This window comes from Nomascus leucogenys, chromosome 7b, assembly GCF_006542625.1.
Source record: "Nomascus leucogenys isolate Asia chromosome 7b, Asia_NLE_v1, whole genome shotgun sequence".
Classification (NCBI taxonomy): Eukaryota; Metazoa; Chordata; class Mammalia; order Primates; family Hylobatidae; genus Nomascus; species Nomascus leucogenys.
In genome coordinates, this window is record NC_044387.1 from 26,305,486 (window position 1) to 26,321,787 (window position 16,302).

Sequence of the window (16,302 nt, forward strand, 5' to 3'; positions counted from 1 at the left end):
CTACCTAGCCATTTTCCAGAGTAGCTGCTCTATTTTATATTCCCACCAGCAATGTTGAATGATTCCGTTTCTCCACGTCGTAATCAGTATTTGGTGTTGTCATTATTTTTTCTTTTAGCCATTCAGATAGGTGTGTAGTGGTATCTCATTGTAGTTTTAAATTGCATCTCTAATGGCTAAGGATGTTGAAGATCTTCTATTGCGTTAGCTTGCCATCCGCATGTCTTCTTCGCTGAAATGTTTATACCTCTGCCAATTTTCTAATTGGATTGTTTAATTTTTAATTGTTGAGTTAGAGAGTTCCTTATATATTCTAGATACTAGTCTGTCTTAATTCATTCAGGCTCCTGTAATAAAATACCATAAGCTAGGTAGCTTATAAACAATAGAAATTTATTTCTCACAGTTTTTGTGTCTAGGAGGTCAAAGACCAAGGTGCCAACAGATTCAGTGTCTGGTAAGGGCCCCTTTGCCTGGTTCATAGATGTTGCCTTCTCAGGATATCCTCACATGTTAAAGGAGAGTTTCATGTGAGGACACAGTGTGGTGTCTTCTATAAGGGCAGTAACTCCATCTACAAGGACTCTGCCTTCATGATCCAATCACCTCCCAAAGGTTCCACCTCCAAATACCATAACCTTGAGTGGTGGGGGATGATTTAAACATATAAATTTTGGGGTGAGCCAAACATTCAGACCATAGCAATTGGATTTTCATTCAGTTTAATGTGTTTTTGAATTTTCCTTGAGATGTCATCTTTGAACTACAGACTATTTAGAAATGTGTTGTTTAGTTTCCAAGTGTATGGAGATTTTCCTATTATCTACCTGTTAGATTTTTTTTTTTTTTTTAATATGGAGTCTCGGTCTGTCGCCAGGCTGGAGTGCAGTGACATGATCTTGGCTCACTGCAACCTCTGCCTCCCAGGTTCAAGTGATTCTCCTGCCTCAGTCTCCCGAGTAGCTGGGACTACAGGCGCGTGCCACCATACCAAGCTAATTTTTGTATTTTTAGTAGAGACAGGGTTTCACTATGTTGGCCAGGATGGTCTCGATCTCTTGACCTTGTGATCCACCAGCCTCGGCCTCTCAAAGTGCTGGGATTACAGGTGTGAGCCACCACACCCAGCCTACCTGTTAGATTTCTAATTTAATTGTGGTCAGAAAGGACCCTCTGCATGATTTCAATAATATTAAATTTGTTGAAGTTTGTTTTATGGCTCCTAGAGAAGTCTATTTTGATATATGTTCATTGAAACTTAAAAAAGAATGTGTATTCTGCTGTTGTCTGGTGTTTTATAAATGTTATTCAGACCTTGTTGGTGGATGATTGCAATGGTTTGGATTTGTGTCCCCACCCAAATCTCATGTTCAATTGTAATCCCCAATGTTGGAGGTGGGGCCTGGTGGGAGGTGATTGAAACATGTGAGTGGTTTCTTGTGAATGGTTTAGCACCATTCCCTCTGTGCTGTTTGTGTGAAAGCGAGTGAGTGAGTTATGGAGAGGTCTAGTTGTTTAAAAGTGTGTAGCACCTCTCCTCTCCTGCTCTTCCTCCTGCTCTGACCATGTAAACACCCCTTTGCCTTCCTCCATGATTGTATGTTCCCTGAGGACTCCCCAGAAGCTGATGACACCATGCTTCCTGTACAGCCTGCAGAACCATGAGATAATTAAACCTCTTTTCTTTATAAATTACTCAGTCTCATATATTTATTTGTAGCAATGTGATAACAGACTAATAGAATGATGTTGTTTAGTTATTTTTATATACATGCTGATTTTCTGTTTAGTTGTTCTATTAGTTGTTGACAGTGCCCAGAAAGATATCAGGAGGAAACAGAAACTGTCCAGAGCTAGAACTCATTCAAAGGTCATTTTGATGTCAGACAGAACCATTCTAAGTGTCATATATTTTGACCATTCATATATTCCATAGCATAATATTAAAGATATACTGAATTATCTAGTAAGCTTAGTATATCTTGTCAGGCTTTACCCACAGAAATAGAACCAGCAGGAGATATGTATGAAGAGATTTATTACAAGCTACTGGATTATTGTGAGAGCTAGTTAGGCAAGTTCAAATACTCAGGGCATGCCATCAGGAAGGGAATACTGAATCTCTCAGCACCAGGTGAAGCTGCTATCCACAGGTAGAATGTCTTACTCTTTAGGGAAATCTCATCTCTACTCTTAAAGCTTTTCAACTGGTTGGATCAGGTTAACCTACATTATCTAGCATCACCACTCTTAGAGTTAACTAATTATGAACTTTAATCACATCTATAAAACACCATCACAGTAACACCTAGATTAGTACGTGATTGTATAACTGGGGGTGGTAGCCTAGCCTAGCTGACACATTAAACTGACCATCACACCTAGTTTCATTGATCAAACTGTCTCACCTCCTTCAGATGTCTCCTCAAAGATGTCTCCACTCTATGAGGCTTTCTCCAACACTTTAATTAGAATTGCATTACCTCCCACTCAAAACTCCTTATTCTCCTTTCTTGTTATTTTTTTCTTTGCATGAATTGCTGTCTCACAATTTAAGCAATACTTTACTTGTTTAATTTGTTTTTGTCTCCATCACTAAAATATAGGCACCATGAGGGCAGTTGTTTTTGTATGGTCCATTTTTACATTCATGATACCTAGAATGGAGGTTGGCATATAATAGACACTCATTAAATATTTGTTTAATGGATAAACAAAATTATCTAGATATTTGCCTAATTTCCACAATTATTTGTGTTATATAAATGTAAATAGAAGGTGGCAGTGGGTGAAAGAGCATGATGCTCTATATTAAGTCATTAAATAACACAGCTTAGTTTGCAAATCCAATAGTCCCCTGAAAAAGATTGTTATTTTTCAGCATTTTAATTGAAAATAGAAATATCTCTTTATCATTAAATTGTAGTATTATTTCTGTGCAGCCAGAAAATAGGTGTGCATCACAAGAAAATAAACACTAAAGCTATCCAAGATTTTGAGGAGATAATTTTTTTACTTCAAAATGCATTGTTTCATTTACCTTATAGATCTGAGAAATAACATTCCAAGAACATAGTAACACTAACATATATTAACCTCCACAAAATACTCATCTACATGCCAAATTTTAAACTATATACATATTGTTTGACAAATCAATTCCACTTTTAGAATTCCATTCTATCTATATGCTTTAAAAAGTTTGCAAAGACAGTTGTACATGGATGTCCAACACAAAACGAATTAGAATGGCAAAAAGAATAACCTAAATATTTATCAAGAAAGGACTAGTTAAATAAAATATACACTTATGCTATGAATTACTATGCAACAGGTAAAAAGACAGACACAAAATTATGAGTAAATAGTTCTGAAGTACATTAAGCGAAAAATTAAGAATACAATAAAGAATATGTATTATGAGCCCTTGTATATAAGAATAAATGTGTATATTTAAATATGCTTGACTATCACTAAAGAACTGTCAGAAAAAATTTTAAGAATATAATAGTGTTTATCTCTAATTTATGATGCCAAGTAAAAGCACATTTTTACTCTTCTTTTTTTAACACTTAGGTATTAATTGTTTTCAAAGTGCATTTGTTACTTTGTGATTAAAAACTAGGTTACAGTAAATAAATAATATATGCATAAGCTTTGACACAGCAATTTTGTATCTAGTAATTTATCCTAAAGGAATGATTAAGGATGTGCATAAAGATTTATGTATGTAATGTTCATTGCAGCATTGTTTATTACAACAAAAATGGAAAATAGCCCATCCTGCAATATGAGAATGTGGTTAAATAAATTACAATACATCTATTTTATGAACGCTATGTACTTATTAAAATGATGCTGTGAAAGTTTTATCGTAAATGCTGTATCATCTTTTATTAACAAGTTTTAAAAGAGGAAGGAAAGAGTTACAAAACAGCATATATCATATATGCATACTCTCAAGATGTCTATATGTCAAAGTCTTGATTGTTTAGTTGGTTTCTGGATGGTTTTTATGTTCTTTGTATATTCTTGTACTTTTCAAAATTTTTGTAATAATTTGAATTACTTTGAGAGACAGAAAACATATTATAAAAAGCAATTAGCATTATATTTACAAGCATGATAATTTTTCCTGCATAAGAAAATAATAAGTGTGAAGTTTAGAAATTGTGATGCTTTTGTCTCAGATATTTATTACTTACACCAAAAGAGTGATTTGCAGTCCTGAAAGGAGAAAGAATAAACCTGATCAAACACTTGATGTGATAAAGTTAGATAAAATCAGGATCACTGGGAAACACTCAAGAGCCAAGTCTTAATGAAGGCACATACCTATTTTTTAAAGGCACAACAATAATTTAGAATAAAATAATTAATTCTACTTTTATTATTGTTGTATCACCTCACTTTTTTTCAAAATAAAAGTAATCATGAAGGTTTCCATTTGCCAATATCCACTATACGATTTTTATGTGATCCTTACAAGGTAAGTCTACATAATTAGACTTAATACCCACTTTTTGGGGGATTTGTGGCTACTAAATTAAAATGTTAAAGAAGCTTAAAAGTTTGCTCAAATATTTGCAACTAGTAAACAATACAGCTAGAATATAACTAGATTTCCTTGAACCTATACTCAATACTTTCTACTATCTTTCCAGCCTGCCGAAATATTTTCTGCTTATGTTCAACAAATCTGATGTCCAGAAACTCTCCAGACAGTGGGACACTTGAAGGAATGAAATCAGATAATGTCTATTTGTCAAAGGAAAGTAGATTATGAGCCAAAAACAATTATAGAAGAAAGCAGCATTACAGGAAAGAATTTACTTCAGCAGTAAGAGGAGTTGAGGCAAAACTTCTAATTTTTTTTTATTTTTATTTTTCATTGAGACAGGGTCTCACTCTGTTGCCCAGGCTGGAGTGGAGTGGCATGAGCACAGAGCACTATAGGCTCGACCTCCTGGGCTCAGGCAATCCTCCTGCCTCAGCCTCTTGAGTAGCTGGCACTACAGGCAGATGCCATCACACTTGGTTATTTTTTTAACTTTTTCTTTCTTTTTTTAGAAAAAGGGTCTCACTATGTTGCCCAGGCTGGTCTTGAACTCCTGGGCTCAAGTGTTCCTCCTGCCTTAGCCTCCCAAAGTGCTGGAATTAAACGTATAAGCCACCACATTTGGCCAAAACTTCTAGTATTTAAAAAGTTACCAAATACTAATTTTTGCTTCTTTTAGGGTCACCCCTTTGTCTCAGACTGAAAATTTTGAGAATGGTATCAAGGGCTTGTTTTGGGCAAATCAATTATTTACCAATTTCAGCCTCTTCTTGCTCACAGAAGGGCAATAGTGAAGAGAATAGAAAAGGTTTGGTGGGGACCCCCTGTGTCATGGCTTACAGGAATTTGATATACACCTGGAAGAATCTGATGACAGCATGAATGGCACCTTGACAAAAGTAGCAGTAGAAGTGACTAAGGTTACAGAAGTAGAATTAGCACTGGTGCTGGATCGACAGTACTGACGAGGTGTTTAGACTAGTGAAGATAGCAGGGAAAGCCCCAGGCAGGCTCAGAGGTTGCATGAATGGTTGCCTACAACAGAAGGCAAGAGCCATTCAGCTTTTCATTACAAGCAGAGCAAAATGGGAGAGGCATGCAGCCTACAAGATGGTTCTATTCGCTGACTAAATCTCAAAGTAAATCCCCTCACCTCAAAAAGGAGTTAAAGCCATCGAACTGTCATAAAACTCTTCAAAGGCCCTGATACTAGCTATGCAGTATATGGAAAAGTGAAGTAATACATATTTCTCTTAAGAATAGAAAATATAGGTTTTTATTATTTTTTAACATATAAATGAATTACAGCTATGAGCATTTTATCATAATCAACTAATCTCTACTCCATTTGTATTTGGCAAACCTATCTTCAAGAATATGTTCAGTGATGTTGAAATTTCATGACTTTGTAATACTTTGTATCTTCTTAGAATCTTCTGTAGATTTTCTTTTCTCCCTAGTTATTGTAAATATTTAAAATTGTTGGTTAAAAATAAAACGTTAAACATCTCTTCTCTTTTACCAGTGTAATTATTCAGTTTCTAAGCTTAACCAAGAGTTTCCTTTCATGTCTTTCTCTTTGCCCTTTCTATTCTTTCCCACCATGATCTCTTTCTCTTCTCTGAGTCAGATTTCCTGGGAAAGATGAAAAGGAATCATCAGTGTCTTAGAGTTTAGATGGGGAAGAAACAATGCATTAACAGTAGTGACTCTGAACTATGTAATCATATGTAGAAAGGAGAGAGTAAAAAGTAATCACCTTATGTGTAAATGCTGGGAACTCATCAGCAAGCAATACTGAGCAGTTATATTTCAAAAGCAGTAGTATAATAATGGAGGTACCCATTTTGGAATAGTGGGTACAAATATGATTTAAAACAGTGAGACTGAATGAAATAATAATAATAAAAAAACAAGTATAGATAGGGGAGAAAAGTCCATGGACAAAGCTCTGGAAACCCAGCAAAGACGACTGAGAATGAACAGCCAGTAATATGAGAGAACTGAGAGAAAGAGAGGTTAAGCATTTCAAGGAGAGAGTCATTAACTAAGTTAATTGCTATTGATGGATAAAATAAAACAAAAAGTGAGAATTGGTCATTAGATTTAGCAATACAGACACTAGTAACCTTGATTAAGTACTTTCAGCAGAGTTATGTGGGAAAAAAATGCAGATTGGAGGTTCAAGAGAGATAAAGGAAGGAAGAAGCAAGATTAGAAAACTTTTTTGAAGAGCTTTGCAGTTAATTGTGGGAGTAAAAGAGTGTATTCGCTCGAGATAAAACTGCAATCAAGCACAGGTTCTTTTCAAATGGGAAAAATACCATATGTTTGTATGCTAATGGGAATGATACAACAGAGAGGAAAATCTGAGGATAAGATAGGAGAGGAAAGAATTGTACTTGAGTAGACAAGAGACCAGTATCTAGTGCACAAGAGTACATGGTCTTAGCAAGAGCACAAGCATCTCATCTGTAGGAGCAAAAGAGATGAATGTACTAATTAGTTTGCTTGTGGTGATCATTTCACAATGTATGCATATATCAAATTATCACATTCTACACCTTAAATATGTACAACTTGTGTTTGTCAATTATATCTCAATAAAGCTCAGGGGAAAGAAAGGTAGAAAATGATGGGCATAGATATGATAGATGGGTAGCTAGCCTGGCGGAAGTTCTTTTCTGACAGTTTTTATGTTCCCAGTGAATTCCAAGATAAGATCTGAGAGTATGGGGGATGGAGAAAGTATTAGAAAAATTGAAGTGAAAGAAGATAAGAAATAGTTATTCAAGAGAGTAGGAATGGAAAATGACTTGGGAATACAGTATGATTACTGCAAAGCTTTAAGGGCCTCTTAAAGATAAATTATTATGAATTTAAATGGAGACATATGTGTATGTCAGTTGTGCAAGGGCAAGCAGAAAGAAAGTAAAGAGTTGGATCTAACTAGGCAGCGATTTAGCCAAGAAAGCAAAACCAAGTAAGAGAGGGACAAAGAAGTTGATGGTATATGCAAGGAAATAACAATGATTGACCATGGTATTAAATCTAGGTGAGGAGGAAGGGATGCAAGGGTAAGGAACAGTGAAAAGCATTGGATAAATGGATCAAAGGTTGTATTAAGATCCTTGGATTATAGGAGATGGCTTACTAGAGAGAGTAAACAAAAGAAGCAACAAGTTGTAGTCACAGAGTGAGACAAAAATAGGTGTTAGTTTATTGAAGATCAGAAGCAATGGAGTAGTGCTTATATTTCTCTCAGCTGATGGTCCTAGCCACAAAAAAAGTCCTGCTTTTCATAACACATGCATTGGAAATTTGAGGCATTTTTAAATTAGTAAACAATCCCATCTGGGAATCTATGAGTATTTTGAGAGAGGAGGTTTCATAAAATGATGTGAGAAGATTCAACTATCTAAGCTATAGCATCATATGTTTGCAACTATATAAACAAGCATATTGACTAAAACACTGAGGTATCTTTTCTTAGCTGTCACTATTTGTGTAGCTGAAGTAAGTAAAGGCTTTTCTCTACAGATGAATTTACATCTTGTTAATCTGACATTTAAATGGAATTTAGAAGTTCCTTTGCTATTGAATTGTCATTTAATCTAGCTAATCTAGATATTTTAAAGATATATTCCTTAGCCGTGCATTAGGCTTTGAAATTAATTAGTATACAGATTCCCTGAAGTGTACATTCTCTGTAAATTGAGTGCAAAGAGGATTAATGTACAGGCAGTGAAAAACGCTTGTGGAAAATACGAGCACTTCCAAGCTCATTGCATTTAAGTACGCCAAGTGTTTTAGTTTGGCTAGTTCTTGATCAATGGGCATTTCAATTTTAATGCTCAACTAACTTGGCCAGACAGGAACAAACTACGTAAGTACATTTGTCTATCTATATTATTATGACTGTATCTAAGGTTGCAGGACTTATGCATAAGAACGAAGAAAATAATAAATTATACAGATATAAGCACTTCAATGGTCATGATTCGGCAACCTCTGAATTATGAGACAATGAAGTGGTGTTCCCTTCAAATTTAGCTATTTTTCTTCAGTTATTCAAAAACAAATAAGGAAAGCTTGAAAATCTATGTTGCCAGATAGCCCCTGGTCTGTGCTAAGTAGTAATTATCTGAAAAAGTTTATTAGAGTTTTGGCCATATTGTGCATGAACAGGAGAACAATGAATACTTCATTCACAAGTTCAACAATATCAGTCTCCTGTAAAAACCCAAGATCAATCTTATGTGACAATCGGTGAATGATATTTAGTCACTAATTGCAGACTACAATTATTGTCTTTGCATCCATTAGGTTAACTTTCCTAGTACTAACTTACTTTCCATCAAAAACAAAAAGTCTAGTCTAAGTTGCATAAAACGATGATGAGCTAAAAACAAACAAGATGTGTAATCTGCTACACACTTGTCAGGACTGATGGACCCATATATTTGAGTCTTTTCTTACAGGTTTCTAAAGTGTCACTCCCCAATAAAAAATTAATTAGTATTGAAATGCATAGATGAGGAAATGATAAGGTTTATTGGTTCATATACAATAAACTGTAAAACAAGCATATAGCAGAGTAAAAAGTAATGACATATTTTCAATAGCTATTTTTTTTTTTTTACCAACCTACTACACACAAGCATAAGCTACAGGATATGGTGGCTTTAGAGGAAAGTTGCCAAGGAGGCAAAACACAAATAAATATCTATTATGCAAGAAAAAAAATGATACTCACTCAATAGAAGTAGAAATAAGTGAATTTGGGAAGGTTTGCTAAGGGTGATTGAAAGGATTTGGACAAACATCAATAGCATAAGGGAAGACAGTGGCAGGGGAAGGAGGAGGGAAAGGTGGGTGGAAAGCTTGCATGCAGGGAGTCTAGAGGCTGTATTTGGAGCAATGGTGATGCTCACTATGGCATGGGGCATAAGAGTTACTTATGAAATATCAGGGAATCAAATTAGAGAGATAGATTGGGCTGCATGAACATATAGAAACCAGCAGTTCTCTGACGGGTGCAATGGCTCATGTCTGTAATCCCAGCACTTCGGGAGGCTGAGGTGGGAGGATCCCTTGAGACCAGAGTTCAAGACCTACCTGGGCAACATAGTGAGACCCTGTCTTTACCAAAAGAATTTTAAAAATTAGCCGGGCATGGTGGAACACACCTATAGTCACAGCTGCTCAGGAGGCTGAGTTGGGAGGATGACGTAAGCCCAGGAGTTTAAGGCTGCAGTGAGCTATGATTGCACCACTGCACTCCAGCCTGGGCAACAGAGCAAGAACTTGTCTCTAAAATTATAATATAAATAAATAAACAAACAAACCAGCGGTTCTCAGAATGTCATCCAGAAACCTCTGGGAGCTCCTGAGACCATTCCAGGAGGTCTGCAAGGACAAAACGATTTTAATAATATTACGATTCCATTTTTCCCTTTCACTTTCATTCTATTGTGAGGGTAGAGTGGAGTTTTCTAGAGGATACGTGGCACGTGATATCTCAGCAGATTGAATGCCTGTGGGGCAGATATGAGAAAACAAGTCTTCTATAAAGCCAGACATTAAAGAGATTTGTAAAAAAAAAAAAAAAAAAGTAGAACAATGTGACTCTTCACTACTTTTTTATTTTGGGAAATACAGTTATTTTTCATAAAAATATTACTGTTGTTTACATTCAATATGCTTTTATTTTAAATGTATTAAGACTATTTAAAATTTACTCTAATTCTTAATATGATAAATATGGATATAGTTAAGTTACATTTACGGTGGGGGAGCACTTTGGTATCTTCAATGATTTTAAAGTGTTTAAAGGAGTTCTGAGACCAAATATTTGGGAAATGCTGGTATGCATTAAATAATTTGGGCTTTCTCCATTAGGAAGGATTTGAAGGAGGCAGAAGTGGTGATTGGAATTTATTGAAAATGATGGGACATAGTCAAAGTTTAGAGCTTGGCCATATTTATCTGCTATTTCAGATTCCACTGAAAACAATGTTTTGCAGCATTTATAAAATTGCCCCTTTCACTTTTCTAAACAAGTTTCCTTCTATGTTAAAGAGCACACAGCATTTATGTTAGGCACCTCTTGTGCCCCACTTTTGTAAATTTTATTTTTTATTTTAGATTGAGGGGATACATGTGCAGGTTTGTTACATGGGTATATTGTGATGCTGAGGTTTGGCTGTTTATTGATCCCATCACTGAGACAGCGAACATAGTACCAATAGGAAGTCTTACAGCCCTTGTCCCCCTCCTTCTCTCCCTGCTTTCAGAGCCCCTAGTGTCTGTTGTTCCTATCTCCATATCCATGTGTACCCAAGGTTTAGTTCCTACTTATAAGTGACAACATGTGATATTTGGTTTTCTGTTTCTGCATTAATTCCCTTAGGATAATGGCATCCAGCTTCATCCATGTTGTCATAAGCGACCTGATTTTGATCCTTTTTATGGTGACACGGTATTCCATGGTGTATATGTACCACACTTTCTTTATCCAATCCACTGTTGATGGGCACCCAGGGTGATCCTATGTCTTTGCTATTGTGATATAGTGCTGCAATGAACATACAAGTGCATGTGTCTTTTTGATAGAATGGTTTATATTCCTTCGGATATATACCCAGTAATGGGATTGCTTGGTCAAATGATAGTTCTATTTTTAGTTCTTTGAGAAATTTTCAAACTGCATTTCACAGAGGATGAACTAATTTACATTCCCACCAACAGCGTATAAATGTTCCCTTTTCTCTGCAACCTCACCAACATCTGTTATTTTTTGATGTTTTAATAATAGCCATTCCGACTGGTGTGAGATGAGATTTTATTGTGGTTTTGATTTGCATTTCTCTGATGACTAGGGATGATGAGTATTTTTTCAGATGTTTGTTGGCCGCTCCAGCTATTATTGTCATCATCAGTCCTGCATAGGCTTCAACCACTCTGCCCAGGTGCCCTCAGCCTTGACTCAGGTCTGCACCACCTGTGTTACTCTTCGCCCCTGGGATCCTATGGGTTATAATATGAGATGTTCATGGGAACCCACTTTGTGCTCACACATGTACCCCACCCAAAAATGTACAATGCCATTATTGAACAATGAACAATAAGGACCAATAAATAAACATTTCCACCTTTTCTCTCCCTGAGTCAAAAGTTCTGAGGCACATTTCCTAAGGCTTCTCACAAGGTGCCAAAGGAACAAGCAATATTGTTTATTAAACAATTTAATAACCCAGCCTTGTTTGGTTTTTCATCCTTTCTGGTTTTACCTCCAGTCTATCCTTCACTTCTTTTTCTTGAGATGACATTTGCAAAATCCCTTAAATAAGAATGTAAACCAAATAATATGTTAATAATAATGTAGTTCAGCAATAAAACGTATCTCTTGGTTAAGCCTCTACTGGGTACTACTACTATTACTGCCACTCCCATAATAATAATAATAATAATAATAATAATAATAATAAGTAAGAGTACATATTATTGTACTCAATGAACCAGAAAAATAAAATATTTTAAGCCCTTAAGATCCTTCTCTATATTAAATCTGAAGAGTAATGGTCAAGTATCTAATTTAACATTTTCCGGGTGCCTCTGAATTTTGCATATTTTTTCTGTCTTTAACAGAAACATTTCTCCCATGTATTCAATTTCATTCTATCCCCATTATTACCACATAGTGACATCTCATAGGTCACTGTTAACTTCCAAAATTTCCTCTGGCAGAAAGCCCTCTTCTCAGGACTTCCAGTCAAAGTTATGGCCCCAGTTGAGTATGCTGAGCATACTTACAAGAAATAAACCTATCATGGTTGTATTAATAAGCCAGAGACTATGACCCTCTCATTTAACACATTCTGCTTAGTAATTATTAAATAACTATGAAGGGAAGCTTAGTGCCCTTTTAGTAACCTATCTCATTCATAGTTTTGGCCTTGTGATCAAGACTGACATAATTTTAAATATAATAACTGTTTCCCTAAGAATTATTATTCCATTTGCTGTTCCACTTGTTCATTACATATAAAGCTGACTACCTATTACTTGAAATATGTAATTATGTGAAACATAATAGAAAATAAGCCTCAAATTTGTCATTTCTAATTATCTGCAAATGTCAATGTTTCTTGAAATATTCTTCATGTTTAAGTATAGATGTTGTAGATTCCTGGCAAATTTTAAGCCATCATAAAGAATAGCTCAAATAACATCTCTTCCTAAAAGCTTCCTTGAGCATATCTACCACACTAGCACAGGTAGATTTAAATACTTCTGTACCCCACTTTAGCATATTAAATGGCACCATATTTTACTATACATACTGATTTACATGCTCGTCTGTCACTTTAAGTACTTCAAGAGCAGACATCATGCCATATACATTTTGCATGTTCAACGTATAGCGTGGTACCTAACGAATAGCAGAGAATGTTACATAAATGAATAGATGAATGAATGGATAAGAGAATATGTCAATCAATAAATGAATGACTACATGAATAAAAGAACAAATAAATGAATAATTAAAACAAGTAAGTTCAATAGTGTACCCAGTCAGAACTCCAGAAATACAATAAAAAAATTCCAAACCAATTAAAGAGGGCTTTTTTTTTTCTTTTACTTCCAGTTTCCATTGCAGTCTCCAAATTGTTTCTGATTTAGTGGAAATGAAAAGATACTTTTCACTGAGCTAATTGTTCTATTTTAATGTTCTTTCTGACTTTAATCAAATATCTTCCATAAGCTTGTCTTTTTGCCTTCTCCCTCTCTCAGAAGTGAAGCCGTGTGTGCTCAACTCACAGGCTTCACGAAGATTTCACAGCTCTATTTTTAATGCTTGCAGTAACAGTTGAAGACACGCGTTAAGAATTTTTTGTCCTATTATTATTAATTCCAACAAACTGTTACAGAGAAATAATTGTTCTGATCAGAATTATACTAATTAATTTTACATAATCAGTGATTTGCCATCACAGAAGCTTTGTGTGCTCTTACAACTTGTTGTTTTCTGCTGGATGCCAAATTTGTACCTTTGGGCTTTTACACATTCAGTAGTAGCATGGCCTACTCTAAAGACTAAGAATTTAGAGCTTTAGAAGCAAACTGCTATAAGTTAACAGGACAATGATAGTTGCTTGATTAACACTGCTGTTTAGAGGTAGTGCAGGATTCTGTTCAATCTTGCTTTTGTCTTATATTTTGTTTTCTTTTCTGGAAAGGTCATTTTGTGTATTCTTCGCATGGCACGAGGTATGCTGCAGTGCATGACAGACTTGGTTACATTTGCTTTTTTGTAACTGGACTGAAAAATTTGCTTTTGGTCATTTGTCTGCAACTATTTCACTTTCCTAGCCTAGAGCTTTTAAATCATCAATCATGTGAGGTGTGTGTGTGTGTGTGTGTGTGTGTTTGTGTGAGTCTATCAGTTGGAGAGCTAGCTTGACAGTTTTGATGGGTCATTATTGGACTTTAAATTTCATTTGTAGAAGATTTCATTCGACATTTCAGACTTATTATGCTACCTTGAAAGCTGGAGTTCCATAGGGCTCTGTCTTTGATCTCAGGTCATCATTAGTTAATGCCAATGATCCACAGCCTGCCCCTGGTGAGAATAACTCCAAACACTTGTGTAATACCATTTCACTGTGGCTCTTTCATCAATGGTAATTATTTTGCACAGCTTAGGAATATTCTGTACATATTATAGGAACTCTTCCAATATAATTTCATGAATCATTAAGATAAATAATAATTAGAACTTTCAGTTGTGTTTGATTAAGTATAAATAATAAAATTACAATACAGTGATACTTCCTTTTCATACAAATTGGAAGTAGGAAAAGGAAACTAAGAGTTTCCTCCAACTAAGAGTTTCCGGTTTTGTTTTCTCTTTTGCTGCCACTGGAAAGAATTTCTGGCATTGCATTAAATCAAGACAGAGTGTGACTATAATTAATACTAGTATTAAAAAGGTCATGTATAGGTTTACTTTGCTTTCAGCAGAGCTTCTCTAATGGGTCTACTTTTAAAAGAAAAGAATAATTAGGCAAATCTACTTTAAAAAGAAAAAGAAAAATGAGGCAAATTCTCATTTTTTACAATGCATTACAAACAGCATCTTTGTAAAAGAAATTCTGCTTTAATGTTTTGAAAAGATCAAGTGGTTCACAAAAATTATTTATACACTTAGTAATGATATAAAGCATTAAATATGTTATGCTATAGCAAGAAATTATATTTCAAATTGTAGTTTTATATTCTGGCATATAGAAATAATTATTCCTTAATTTCCCTTATTCTTTCATTCTTGAAACTCTGAAGAGCAATTTCATCTAATTAAATAGGAACAAACTGTTTGGGGCTGATAAGGAGGACAATTTCCCGGCAGTACCTGATTCAGTGCTACAGCATCACTCGTTTTCTCATGGTGGTATCTTCTAGGTTTTAGAAATATCGTTTTTATGCTCTCCAAATACTCTGAAATCACAACATACCTCTGTCATTTCTTTCTTATACTTCGCAAATAATTGTTATTCTATTCACCAGTTTATAATGATGCTTATGATTTCCTTTATAATGCCAAATGACTTCCATCAATCACTAACTGATCACTACCTTTTATCCTGAGTAGACTAAATTATCTCTTTCAAGCTACCTTAAGCCTCAGTCAAACCTTTCTTTTGCATCTTTGGACAGAACTGCACTATCAATTTCACATTTTATTTTATTTCCTTATGTATTGTCAATTGAGGTCAGGGACATTTTTCAAAGAACAAAATAAGTGACAGACAATGGCAGTGAAAGAATAATGAATCAGAGAATTCTCTCTGCTTGGTGTCCAGACAGTGCTATTTGGCTGAGAACATTTGTAGCACAATATACAAATGCTCACTGGCCTAAAGGATGCAGTTGGCCTGCTGCACGAGCTCTCCTGGGCTGAGAATGTGTGATAGCATTCAACATGTGCATCACAAACATATGTGTGTGTGTGCACACATGCACGTGTGTGTATACACATATATACACAATGTACCATAATAAGAATATGTATATGTAAAATAATATTTTTATTAATAAATTTTACTGAAATATTAAAAATCAGAGAGGTACAAATTGATGTTAATCTAGTTATGTGTCTAATACCCAAGTTTGCAGAACTCAAAGGAATTGAAATGGTAAGAAAACAGCACATCCCTTTCTCTCCTTCTGTTCTCAAATACAATTTTTTATGTGCTAATTAGCTACTAGGGGACTATAGTTCTCTTCTATTTTCTTTTGATCATGGGAACTGAGAAGATTTTCAGAAATATATTGATATTAACAGAATCCCATTATAACAAAACAATAGATGTGACCACATGAGATTGCTTTAAAGCGATTTTTATTTCCAATGTTGTCAGAGTCATCTTTGTATTGAGCTTTAAGGTATAAAAGCAGCTTTAGAAAATTTCATCAATAGTGTGTACTATAGAAACTACCTGCAGGTGTCATAATGATGATGTACATTTCTGTTTCAATTAACTTCAGGGGAAACAAACAAAGTGTGATTATATGCAAAACCTACAAGAATGAGGACCTCCAAACTCAGTGTACAGAGTGATTTTCTGCTGAATTGGGTATGTTATTTGTTTGCTCATATTAAACTCTAATGAAGACACGTCCTTCCATATTAGCCCAAAATTCCTATTTCAAATATTTACCTTCACGTGCATACCCTTTAT